Below are 12,080 nucleotides of genomic sequence, written 5' to 3'. Positions count from 1 at the left end.
CTACTACAGGCAACTTATAGTAAAAAGGGGGGAAAAAATCCCTGTTGGCAGAGTACAACTTCAAGCTCAAAAGGGAGAAAAAGGTTGAGGGAATCTGGAACTGAAACTTTTCTTCTTAAAGCCCCCCTTCCAAAAATAAAAAATTTAAAAATCCATAAACGTTGTTTTCCATGATAACTACTTCTTCTTTGATCTAACGCTCTATTTTACTCTTCCCTTCACTTAACTTCTTATGACATTTTTGTGCCTGTTTTCTTCCTCTTTGTGACTATTGGGGCTTTCGTCTTGTGCCCTGTTCGAAAGCAAGTTATTTTTGAAACTCAAAGCTCATTCAAAGGCTGTTTGTTGTAATGGTATGAAGGATTGGTATCTCAAAGAAATAGGTCTTTTGGGCCTGGCAGATGTGTTTGACAAGGAACAAGTGTCTCTCTTGAAACCAATGAATTTTTGTACAATTAAAAACACTTTGAATTGGCTTTCTTTCCCTCCCCCAACTGAACAGTGAGAGTTTGATGGCTGTTTGACAAGCAGAACTAAGTCTGAGTATTAGGTTTGAAACAAAATAACTTTGTAGTGTGTGATCAAAATGTATAATCACTGCCAGAAGTCTAAACTAAAGCAGCTAAAGAATTATCTTAAACTAATCTTAAAATCTGTTATAAAATCCTTCTATAATCTCAAACATTTGTCTGTCTGACTGCCAAAATCTTAGCCCCTAATTAGACAAACTTTCTGCAAAGAAGTTTTTGCCTGAGCGTGAGGTACAGGACAGTGCATGGGTCTGTGTTCAGAATTGCAAGAAAGCAGTAATTGGGTTTGCTGACTCAAAGGAAAATAGCAATGTATGCTGAAACAGAAACAACCATCACTTTTTGTGTTAGTCTTTTGTTATAGCTGCACATATACATAAATAAACTTGTTGTAGATCAAGGACAATATCATTTTTGTACCATAGCTGTCAAAAATGAACTGAAGAGTATTTTAATAAAACTTTCCCTTGATTGATATGAATGTGAATTGTAGGTCTGTGGGAAAGCGATCAGAGAAAGCAACCTTATCCAGCTTATTCCAGGTTATCCCATGTCAACCTGTAGTGAAGATAATGATATATTATGTGCCTGCTCTTGGGTTTGACTGTACATTAGCTTTTTTCTCCCTCTGCCCCTTCTCCAAAGAGCAACTACATGCCCATAATTTTTCTGTATGCCTCTCTGCATTTTCTTTTAATATTAGTAATGCCAGCATTTTGACAAGGGATAAATTTTAAGCCAGCTTTTCCTTCTCTGTTCCTCTCCTCCCCAGCCATATAACAGGTGCAGTTTCTTTAAAGCTTTTCTGTTGCATTTCTTCATGTGTGTGAAATGTTTTCAAACAGCTTGAGAAGTTTTAAATATATTCTTTGGAATATAGTTCAAATTTGAGGAAATGTAATTTGGTGGAAGTATTTTTTTTAATGTTGAATTCTACCATATTTGGATTACAAATTAAAATAATTTGGACCAGCCCCTAACTATATGCATTGATATTATGTTGAGATTTTAGTTGGGCAGGGTGGGGAGTGGGTTGGTAGTAGGGGTTTCAGCATTATGAAACTTGTCCTAGATTAGCAAACAGGAATTTAGGTTTACCATAGCCCTGTTCAGACATTATGTTGTATGAGTTTATAGATATCATATATGGTTTTTGTGAATGACAGTACCTGCATTCATTTTAAAAGTGAACCTAGGTACAGCTTCCTTGAATGAATAGTACAGATAGGAAGTGTATCTGTTAAACATAACATGTGAAAAACTGTACCTGTGTACAGATCAGTACATTTGTGTACCTGTAGAAGATTTTGAACTGAAAATATGAATAGTATCTGTATATCAGATACTATTGTCTGTATACCAGCTGTATTAGTACAGGTGCCAACTAGATGGTTACACTAATTTTTGAATACTATTAAATTGTTACTAAAGATTCCAAATATATGCATAGCCAAACAAATCCACACTATTTTGTCCTAATTTTTGCACTTTGATTATCTGGAATATAGGCAGAAATAGTTTTTACTATGCGCTCACATGCACACACCCAACATCCATTTACCCAAAGAGGTGCTCTTGAACACAGTCTTCCTTTTTATTATTTTTCCTGGCCTGATACTGCACAAGTGAGGAGGAGTTACATTCTTAATTTGACTTCTAGAGTGCTTGTATTAACTAAGCAGTCTACATAAATCAAAATATGGTGTAGGCTTTGCTCGGGCTCATAAGACAAAACCTACAAACCTACAAAGGAGCAGGGACGGAGCCACCATAGGGGTGTGCATGGCTCGGAGTCCCCCCTGGTCCAGCAGGGGGGGACTGTGACTTTAAGCGGGGGGTGGTGGTAGTACTCAAACCCCCCCCGTCACTCTTCCCCCTCCGGTGCTGGTCCTTGGAAAGATCTTCTTGGGGCGGCAGAGCTCCTCTCTGCCGCCCCTGCCCCCGTTGTTGTTTGGAAAGCCTTAACAGAGTTGAGTGCTAGCGGCGCGCATGCGCCCTGTGAGGCGCGCACGCTCGTCTCTGATGCGCGCATGCGCCCTGCGCGCCGCTAGCGCTAGTCTCTTTTAAGGCTTCCTATCCTAGTACACAGAGTATTTAGTTGACTTCCGCTGTGTTGATTTGATCTTATTTTATACAGCGGGAGTCAGCTGAATACTCCATGTACTAGGATAGGAAGGATACTCTCTGGCCTCTGCCATTTGCCAGAGGGGCAAAAACTGCTTTATTTATATGAGCTGTACTGCAGAATACAGCCACCTAATGGCACTGCGGGGAAGCAAGTTGCTTAGGGAACAAGAGGTTGCTAGTTTGAATCACTGCTGGTATATTTCCCAGACTATAGGAAACACCTATATCAGGCAGCAGCGTTATAGGAGGATGCTGAAAGGCATTATCTCACACTGTGTGGGAGATGGCAATGGTAAACTCCTCCTGTATTCTACCAAAATAAAACCACGTGGTTGCCAGGAGTCGACACCAACTGGATGGCACAACTTATACTTCAGAATAGTTAAGAATGAAGAGTTGACCAGGATCCATATAAGTTATGAAGTACCACAAGAAAAGTGTTATGTTCTGACAAAGTGAAAACGTGTCATTAAAAAGTCTTAGAATTTTGAGTTAAGTATCTCCAGTAATGTCCTACTTAATTTTCCTGCAGTATTAAAATGTTTGAGACTCTCTGGTGGCTTTTAGAGAATTTGTATAATTATTCTGAATTCTCTCCTTGCATTCTCCTTGTGCTTAAGGCTTTGGCAGTATTTAGAGATGGAACAATTAGAGGGTGATTGTCAGTTGTTTCCAATGAAGAAATCTTTACTTGGTAAAGCTGTTTGCATTTCTGTGGTCTGTAGTATAAGGAAATACCATGTTCCAAAAATTCCCTATTATTTCCCCAAGGATCCCTTTTCAGCTGCCAAATCCTTTGATGCCTTGCGGGGTGGGAGATGGGAGTGAAGTAGGAAAGAGAGAAATGTAGTTTCTAATCCATTACCTTTCAGCTCCAGTCTTCTGTTAACATCTGCTTGTTTTTTATCTTTATTTTTATAGCCCAAGGTCAGGAATTGTACTTCCTTTAATATGATCAAGCATTATAAGTTGGTAGTAGCAAGTTGTTTTTAATTTCCGGGAGCATTTCTCCCTCATATCTCAAGATGTCTCAGTATCTTGTTACAAAAACTGCATCCTGACTCGTTAACTACAGTTATTGATCAAGGATGTTGGCTAGGTCTACCTAGACAGATTATAAGATCATCCACATGACCAAAATTGCCTGTCCTGGGGGGAAGGCAGGAACCTACCTGCTTTCCCCCTACATGATCCAGAGCCCAGCTAGAGCTCCACCATTCACATGCCCACACAAGCACTGGGGCAGCAAGGGAGAGGGGTGGGGAAAGATGCTCGGTCTCCAGGAAGCTTGCAGTGCACCATATTAGCAGCAAGGTGTATTAAGGAACTTTCTCCTGCAGGGCTGCTCCTTCCACCCAGTTATCTGGATGCCTGAGCTGTCAGCAGCCCAAGCATCCATACAACCGGGCAGTGAGATAGAAGGGTGCATGCACACCCTTCTACCTCACTTTTCGCTCAGGTAGAAAACCCGGGCTACCTGGCTGAGGAGCATCGGGATCGGGACCAATCTCGGTGGTCCTCATTACCAGCTCTAGCTGCATAGTACACTAGCCCAGGTTGACTACACTAGTCTGTGCTTGTTGCTCAACCCACCTAGGGTGTTTCAAAAGACTCTGTAAACATCTAAGTGTGCCTAAGTACAACCTAAAACTGAAGCCTGAGACAACCAATTTTTGTAACCTACTGAGTATTTTTGAGTGTATCTAAAGCTAGAAGCCTCGGACGGAAGCAGTCTGTAGTGACTGAATAACACTTTCTTTGTTCTTTTCTTTTTACAAGTCTCTCAGTTGGTTTTTAGCTCAGGAAAAGGGGAGGGACAGAAAAGGGAATTTCTCTGGTGCAAAAGCATCCTCAAGCACTCAGTAGCTATCAGTTTTCTCACCACTTGGCCTGTACATGGAAGGTTTTTGTACTTATCCAATAGCAAAATTAAGAGGGCTTTCCCTGTGATATTCCACCCCAAATATCAGAGGAGTTCAGGCTGTCAATAAGGGGGTGGCAGCAGCAGCATTTTAAATCTACCGGGAATACAGAATAGTTTTATGAGAAGTCCAACCAGGCAGCTTAGCAGGGATGGCTTGGCATATTCTTTCCCTCATGTATGCTAGCTCTGAGAAAAAGGCTTTAATTCTCTGCAGTAGCTAAAAAGGAAGATACTGCTGGTATGACATGGGCATTTCATTGTAACTCTTTAGTCATGCTAGCAATAATATATTTCAGGGTTGGAGCTAAATTGTTCAGTCAGTACATATTTGCTGATGATACTGTAAACAAAGCCACTCCCCTGAACTGGTGGAACTCCTTGGCTAACCACCTGGAACTAAAGCTCTTTCAAATGCTAAGCTGGTTTTCATAGCCATAGCTTCTAATGCTGTCACAGATATTTTCTTATTTGAGATTTTGTTCAAAGTTGAGAACTGGGAACTGAAAAAGCAGGAAAACCTGTGTTTCTGTTCAAGTTTATGAATAAATATTAAAACATGGGATAAGATCTGCTAGTTCTAAAAGTTCTAAGGACAACCTATGGACAAATGTATATCATATATTAGTCTTGTAGTTTAATACACTCTATGTGCTGTGTATATGTTGGACTTTTAGTTAACACTCTTAATGCACTGCAGCTTGATACACACAATTAAGTAAAGCTGCCCTTTAAATCAAAAGCATACCATGAAGCATTGTATTAAAATTAGTTTAAAAATCAAGCTATTTCTCTCTCGTAATAGAACACATACACAGTAAGCCCTCCTACATAGTGTGGATGCTCTTTCTAGTTTTGAATTAACATATTTTAACCAGTTCATCTTACCACTAGAATACATGCTTGTTTAGGAAACCTATGATGTCTTGGGAAATTTAATTTCAGAAAACACCAAATGATCCAAAGACTATGTTAAACTGTCCAGTGTTCACAATCAAGGGGCAGATCCTTGGTAATACAGGAAACTTAGAAATAATAAGGTTTCATAATACAGGGTTTAATTATTTCCAGGTTCCAGGTTGCCGTGATGCCTAAGACAGGTGCAGAAATGTGGGTTTTCTGGGAAATTTTGAATTGGAAATTTTTCCCATTCAAATTACTCCATTTGCATAAAATCTGGATTAAAAAATACTTTATAAATTTTCTTGATACTCTGAATAAATTATGATCTGATTTGCTGTGCTATTTGTCCTGCTTTTTCAGAAAAAATTAACCCCCCTACAACCCACACAGCCCTTGTGTATCAATTTTTTCAGTTAGCGAAGTAGTTGAACGGATATATTTGATGTGTGGGGTGGGGGAATAAATAAAGACACATCATGTACTTCAGTGGGTATTCTGAAACCAATTCAAAGCTTTATGTGGAAAATCTTTTTAAAAATTGGAATATGCAGTAAATCAGTGAAACATTTGTACCCTTTCACCCACTAGGAATAATCACTTGAAAAGCATTAATTACAACTTTGAAATTGATGAACTTGCCTAATATTGCATTAGCATCCATGAATTTTATGAAACTATTCTGGACTAGCATTCCACATGGTTCCATGTGAGTTGCAGACTACTGCTGCATGATGCTTAGGGACACATTTTGGTGATGCACAGATGGCTTGAAAGAGAAGATTGGCAAAAGTTGCACCTTCCCTTGCTCAAGTGACAGCGTAGCAGTATTCTGAAACTCATAATTCATGGTCTGGCTGTCATGCAGTGACATTTTAGAAATGGAAAATGTTGAACCAGAAAAATAAATTAATGGGAAAATGTACTGACCACATCTCTGACCAGAGGATGGATGGGCGTGATCAAGGGAAATGAACAAGTAAGGCAGGGACAGGTTCCTCCCTCTTTCTTGGCCACGTCTGTCTGGCTCAAGAAGGCAATGAACCAATATGACCAGGAGGAGGAGTGATCAGGCAAGGTGAAGGTGTAGTAAGCAATTTTTAAACATAGATACATATTTCAGAATGCCAAAGGCTAGTGTCCCAGCTGTGTCCCTTTCTCGAAGACAGATCTGGTCTCGCCTTATGCCTTAGTCACATCACAGCTGGAAAACTGCAATGTGCTCCACATGTGGCTGCTCTTAAAGAGTATTTGTAAACTTCAGTTGGTGCAGAATGCAGCTGCCAGAGTTCTCTCTGGAACTGCTCGCTCAGCACATATTAACCCTATTTTGAAAGAGCTGCACTGGCTGCCAATTTGTTTCCACATCTAATTCAAGGTGCTGGTTATCTTCTATCTGTCTGTCTGTCTGTCTGTCTGTCTATCAACGGCAGCAGGCAAAGCAAGAAAGCGGCAGCGCATGGGAGAGCGGAGGAAGAAAGCGACGGCAGGTGGGCAGGGGAAACTAGAGGTGCAGATGCTCTGCGCCCACTTTGTGCAAGGCTTTTGTAGAAACACCATGAATGTTCATGATGCTTCTGCCTACCAAGATGGTGAGGAATTGATCCCCCCACCATCGGTTTTCTGAGGTTTATGGGAAACTTGGGGATGGGGAGAGACTGTCACCACTGGTGGTGTAGTATGTGGATATATGAAGCCTTGGTAACTTTTTTATTGGCTACAAATTGTTTTTTGTGGTGCTCGGGATGTGTAGGGCTAATCTTTGACTCTTGAATGATGTAATGTTCATCATGGAGACCAAGGCAGTCTCCACCGCATAGCCCGTCCAAAAGCTGGTTTGAAATGGGTCTAGATAATCAGTTTCTTCCAAGACCATCTGGAGCTGAGAGGCTACCACCCTCTAAATTACCTTGCCCAGCCATGGGAGGTTGGAGACAGGCATATAGTTGCTCTACTCTGAGGGATCTATTGCAGGCTTCTTTAGAATAAGTCTAATAATTGCCTACTTGAGACAAGGGGGCATCCTGCCCTCCCTCAGAGAAGCATTTATGATTTCTACCAGGCCTCCTACAACAGTCTCCCTGCTAGACAGAACAAGCCATGTCGGGCAAGGGTCAAGAGAGCAAGTGGTAGGCCTCATCGGTCCAAGCAGCTTGTCCACATCCTCTGGAGTCACAAACTGAAACTGATCCAGTCAAGTCACATAAGAGGTGTTGTCGGATATCTCCAGTTCAGACATCAAATTAATTGTGGAGTCTTCATCTAAGTTGGCCTGAATATGAGAGATTTTGCCTGCAAAGAACTCATTAAAAACATCACAGTGGGTAACTGATGGCTCCAAATTCTGATTCAAGGAAGGGGGGGGCACATGCTAGTCCCCTCACAACCCTGAACAACTCTGCTGGATGTGAGCTCACAGATGCAATATAGGCAGAAAAGAACCACTTCTTTGCCACACGTATTGCCCGAGCATAGATCTTTAAATGTGCTCTATGTTGTAATCTGTTGGATTCGAGTCGAGTCTTTCTCCCCTTGTGCTCCAGTCGCCTACCTTGCTGCTTCTGCCCCCATAGATCTTGCATATACCAAGGGGCCAATTTCGAAGCGGGTCGGAAGGGAAGTGGGTCGGATTGCTTAGAGGCAATCGTAAATAACATGCATTATTTACTGGCTGAAAATAACTGGCAGGAATCCACTCTTTTTAAATATACTCAAGTCCTGTTGATCTCAAGCATGCAATGTTGTAGCTGTATTGCAGCCAACTTTAGGGAATAAGTGAGAGTTGAAAAGTTTACTTTCCTGAACACCTGGTAATGTGCGTTTATTGAAAAAGGTTGCCTTGGTTTTGAGTGCCTGTATTCACTTAATATAAAACGTTGATGCTTCTGTGATGCCCGTAGAAGTTCTGCTTTGAGATGACATTCTTTGTTTTTATTTACAGATCAGCTGCCTTAAGGAGAACTGTGAAAATAACAGGTAATAAGTGGGACTATGGTGGAAACTAATAATGATAGAATGAATGTTTTTATTTAGATGGTGGGGAATAAGACTCTGCCATCAGTAATGATTCCTGCTAATCTTATTGACTATTATAAATAAACTGAGATATCTGCACATACACAATAGGGTTGTTCATACAACCAATAGTCCCGGGGAGGGGTGCGGGGGAAGATAGGAGCCTTCCTACCTTCCCCCACCTGACTGTCCGACTCCCGTCTCACCACCCTGCATGGCCACACAATCACCATAGTGAGAGAGGCTGGGGGATGGCTTCCCACCTCCGGGAATACCGCAATGCACCATGACAATAGTGTGGTGCATTGTGGAGATTCTAGAGGCTGGAACGCTCCTTTCCCCCGTTCTCCATGTTAGGACAGGCTGCCAGCAGCCTGAACAGGGCTGCCTGCAGTCTGTGCTACCACACGGCCGGGGAGTGAGGTAGGAGGGCACTCATACCCAGGTAGGGCTGGTTGTATGAACAGCCCCAATGAGTTCTTAAAATTTGCAATACCTTATCTGTGTCCATGTACCCTCATGCACTTGACTGCTGATAGTGCTTCCTCCTCTCCTTTCTGCTCCACTTTCTGCCAATAATACCACCTGTCCCTGGAGCTTGGGTGCCTGCATTTTTTTTTTAAATTTCTGAACAAGTTTAACATTTTCCATAATCCCGATGTACTCAAGAAATGCCTAAGAAAGATATATTTAACTGGGATTCATTGGAGTTTGAATCTCAAGCCAGTAGTTATAGAGGTTTGAAACAATGCAGCTTGTGTTATTTTTCCAAATAGATCTGAATTTTTTGGGACCAGGATGTTCCTCTACCATAAAATCTTTGTTTGACACATTGGGCAAATTGGCAAATAACACCCCCCCACACACTTTTAAATCTATAATCTTAGTTGCCTCTGTATCGCCATAACCTTGCCCTAAACAATAATCCTAAAATTGCTTTGATGTCAACTTAGCAAATGGATAGGGAGGAGATCTAGTCTTGTGGTAGTGAGCATGAATTGTCCCCTTTGCTAAGCAGGGTCTACTTTGGTTGCATTTGAATGGGAGACTACATGTGAGCACTGCAAGGAATTCCCCTTAGGGGATGAGGCCGCTCTGGGAAGAGCATCTAGGTACCAAGTTCCCTCCCTGGCATCTTCAAAATGGGGTTGAGAGAGCCCTGTAACTTTGGAAAAGCTGCTGCCAGTCTGAGCAGAAAAGCTAGATAGACCAATAGTCTAACTCAGTATAAGGCTGCTTCCTATGCTCCTATGTTGCTATATTAATCACGAATATGTTGATGTTTTTCTAAAAAATCATAACGTTTATATTTTTTAAGATTGGAAGTCACCAGAAAAGTTAGTCTTTGAGGCCGAAGGAAATACTGGCTGGATGATTGGTGTCTTTACCAGTCATAAGTAATATACTACTTACCTCTCCAGTTCACTTAAGTAAAATCTATTCCTAAATATGGCTTGTCCCAGCTGTGCAGCAGTCTGTTAATTGTCCTTGACATTCTCTGTGTGTCTGCCATTGCTCATCCCCTGAAAAAGATTTCAAAGGAGATTTCCCCATATTTTGGGGAAGAGGAACCAGACATGAGTTGTCACCTTAGAACCGAAACACTGATAAGTAGAATGTGGCTGGTTCCAAACAGCAAATGTGTTTCCCCACATCCATCAGTTTATTTGTAGCTACTTACTCTAGCTGGAATATACGAGAGGAGATTGTTGCCTTGATCCTGGCAGTTCACGTGCATGTGCAACACTGGGCTGGGCTTTCTTTAGCCCGGTTTTGCAGACACACGTGAATAGCCTCAGTTTTAACCGATTGTAGTAGAGTTTCACTTCAGTTTAGAGAATGAAAATAGTGTTCTGTAATTGAAAGAGTAGGGGCCATTTTACACATGACAGACTTGCCAGGTAGATGTCTGTGTAGGAAACTGAATGACCACCCTCATGTTATCAATGCATATGTGGTGTTCTCACAGTATGTGCATGCTATAGGAGCTCGGCCCTGCTCAGGACTTTCCACAGAGTGTACACATTACAAACTAGCATGTGAATGTGTGTCTTGTGTGACAGTGTATATGCAAGGTATGTGTCGTTTCCTACGTGGACCTGATATCTGGTAAGAAATTTGTCTTGTGTTATATGATTATTAGGAAGAGAACTAGACGGCCTTGATATGTTCTTTGCTGTTGGTAGTTTAGAAAGTACAAACTCATTCTTCCTCGCTGACCAGAATAAATATATGGCCTCTTACCAGTGAATGTTCAGAGCCTGAATGCAGAGGGACAAGGATAAAATTAATGGTGCTTTTTGGAAAACCCATAAAGTAATGGCATGGATCCAAACTGAGTATTAATGTTTAGGCGAAGATAAAGATTAAGCAAAATCTGCTGGCCCTTTTGAGCAAATAACTCAGTGAATCTGTTCTGAGAATTGTAAACGATGGTACTGAAAATTTTGGCAGATACTTGCAAAACAGCATAGTGTGTCTAATGTTCAAAACCAGGATGTGCCACTGTGAGAAGTCTGGAGTTTGATGAACATGCATATTTGTAATGTCTCGTGCTCTATTTATAATCAGGGGGTGGAATGTAAATATTCAAACAAAGGTGGGGGACAAAATCCCTTAAAATAAGGTCCTATTTACTGTTTCTCTAATTGAGTATCTGGGTTCAGTACTTAGACTCTTACAGATGAAGATGACCTTTCATGAACAAATCACAGTTGGAAATCTTATGCCTATTTGAAAGGGACTAAGTTAAAGCTTTTTAAGAATTCCAGCGTAGGTTTGCCTAAAGAATAGAAAGTATGCCATCTTTAATTATTACTTGTGAATTGCTAACAGTATTCTTTTCCCACTATATATTTGCTAAAGTGAATATAGCTTGCTTTAGTTCAGATAGCACTGTTAGCACATCCTGCTTTTATGTGCTCTTTTCTCTGGGAAGGGAAGAAACACTATTTTCACTGTAGATTCACCTTTTCCTGTTCATCTCGGGGGAACTCTTACTAAGGAGAGCCCCTCCTTTGCCTGAGTGCTTGCAACTGTGTTCTGTAATGTGCAAGGAAATGGCTTTGTGCACCTCATGTGCCTTTCCTAGCCACACTCCATGCTGTGTGTAATGCACTGTACTGTATTGTTTATCAAAAGCCTGAAAGACTGGAGTGCTGCCCAGATGAAAGTGCAAACAGTACATAAATATTATCTTGTAGCTAGGGTTGTAATTTCCAGGTAAAAAATAACCTGAGAAGATATGTGAATTCATGGCAGTTGTATCTTAAAACAGCAATTGGCATCCTCACTAACTGCAGAGGCGCTACATAGAAAACACCTCCTCCAACTTCGGTAATCCAGTGTTGCACTACATAGACAGGAGAGGGATTTTTTGTCAATCTTTCCTTCCTTGAAAATATGTCCATGAGGGCTGTGTAGCTCTCAGGGACATGTTTTTGCATGCAAAATAGTGCTTCTAAGGAAGAGAGAGAACAACATAAATTGCCACCCATGCAGTCAGACTCAGGATTACTAAATGTTACAGAGGTGCTTTGCAGTGCCTCTGAACAAGTAGTGAGGATGTCAGCCAGTATTATCCATCC

At 41.2% G+C, this 12,080-nt stretch overlaps 1 protein-coding gene across 12 annotated transcripts in view; it reads left to right on the top strand.

Moving 5' to 3' along the window:
- Positions 1-12,080, top strand: part of ADD3 (adducin 3) — a 198,339-nt gene that overhangs the window by 78,736 nt on the left and 107,523 nt on the right. For 10 of the 12 annotated variants that reach the window (XM_053306761.1, XM_053306764.1, XM_053306760.1 and 7 more), the window contains one exon: positions 8,420-8,454. The exons of the other annotated variants lie outside the window; for them this stretch is intronic. The gene's annotated coding sequence lies outside the window, so the exon portion shown is untranslated. The remainder of the gene's footprint in view (positions 1-8,419; positions 8,455-12,080) is intronic. 12 annotated transcript variants of the gene reach the window in all.

The sequence above is a fragment of the Hemicordylus capensis genome, chromosome 3, assembly GCF_027244095.1.
Source record: "Hemicordylus capensis ecotype Gifberg chromosome 3, rHemCap1.1.pri, whole genome shotgun sequence".
Classification (NCBI taxonomy): domain Eukaryota; kingdom Metazoa; phylum Chordata; class Lepidosauria; order Squamata; family Cordylidae; genus Hemicordylus; species Hemicordylus capensis.
This window is presented reverse-complemented; position numbering and strand designations above follow the sequence as displayed.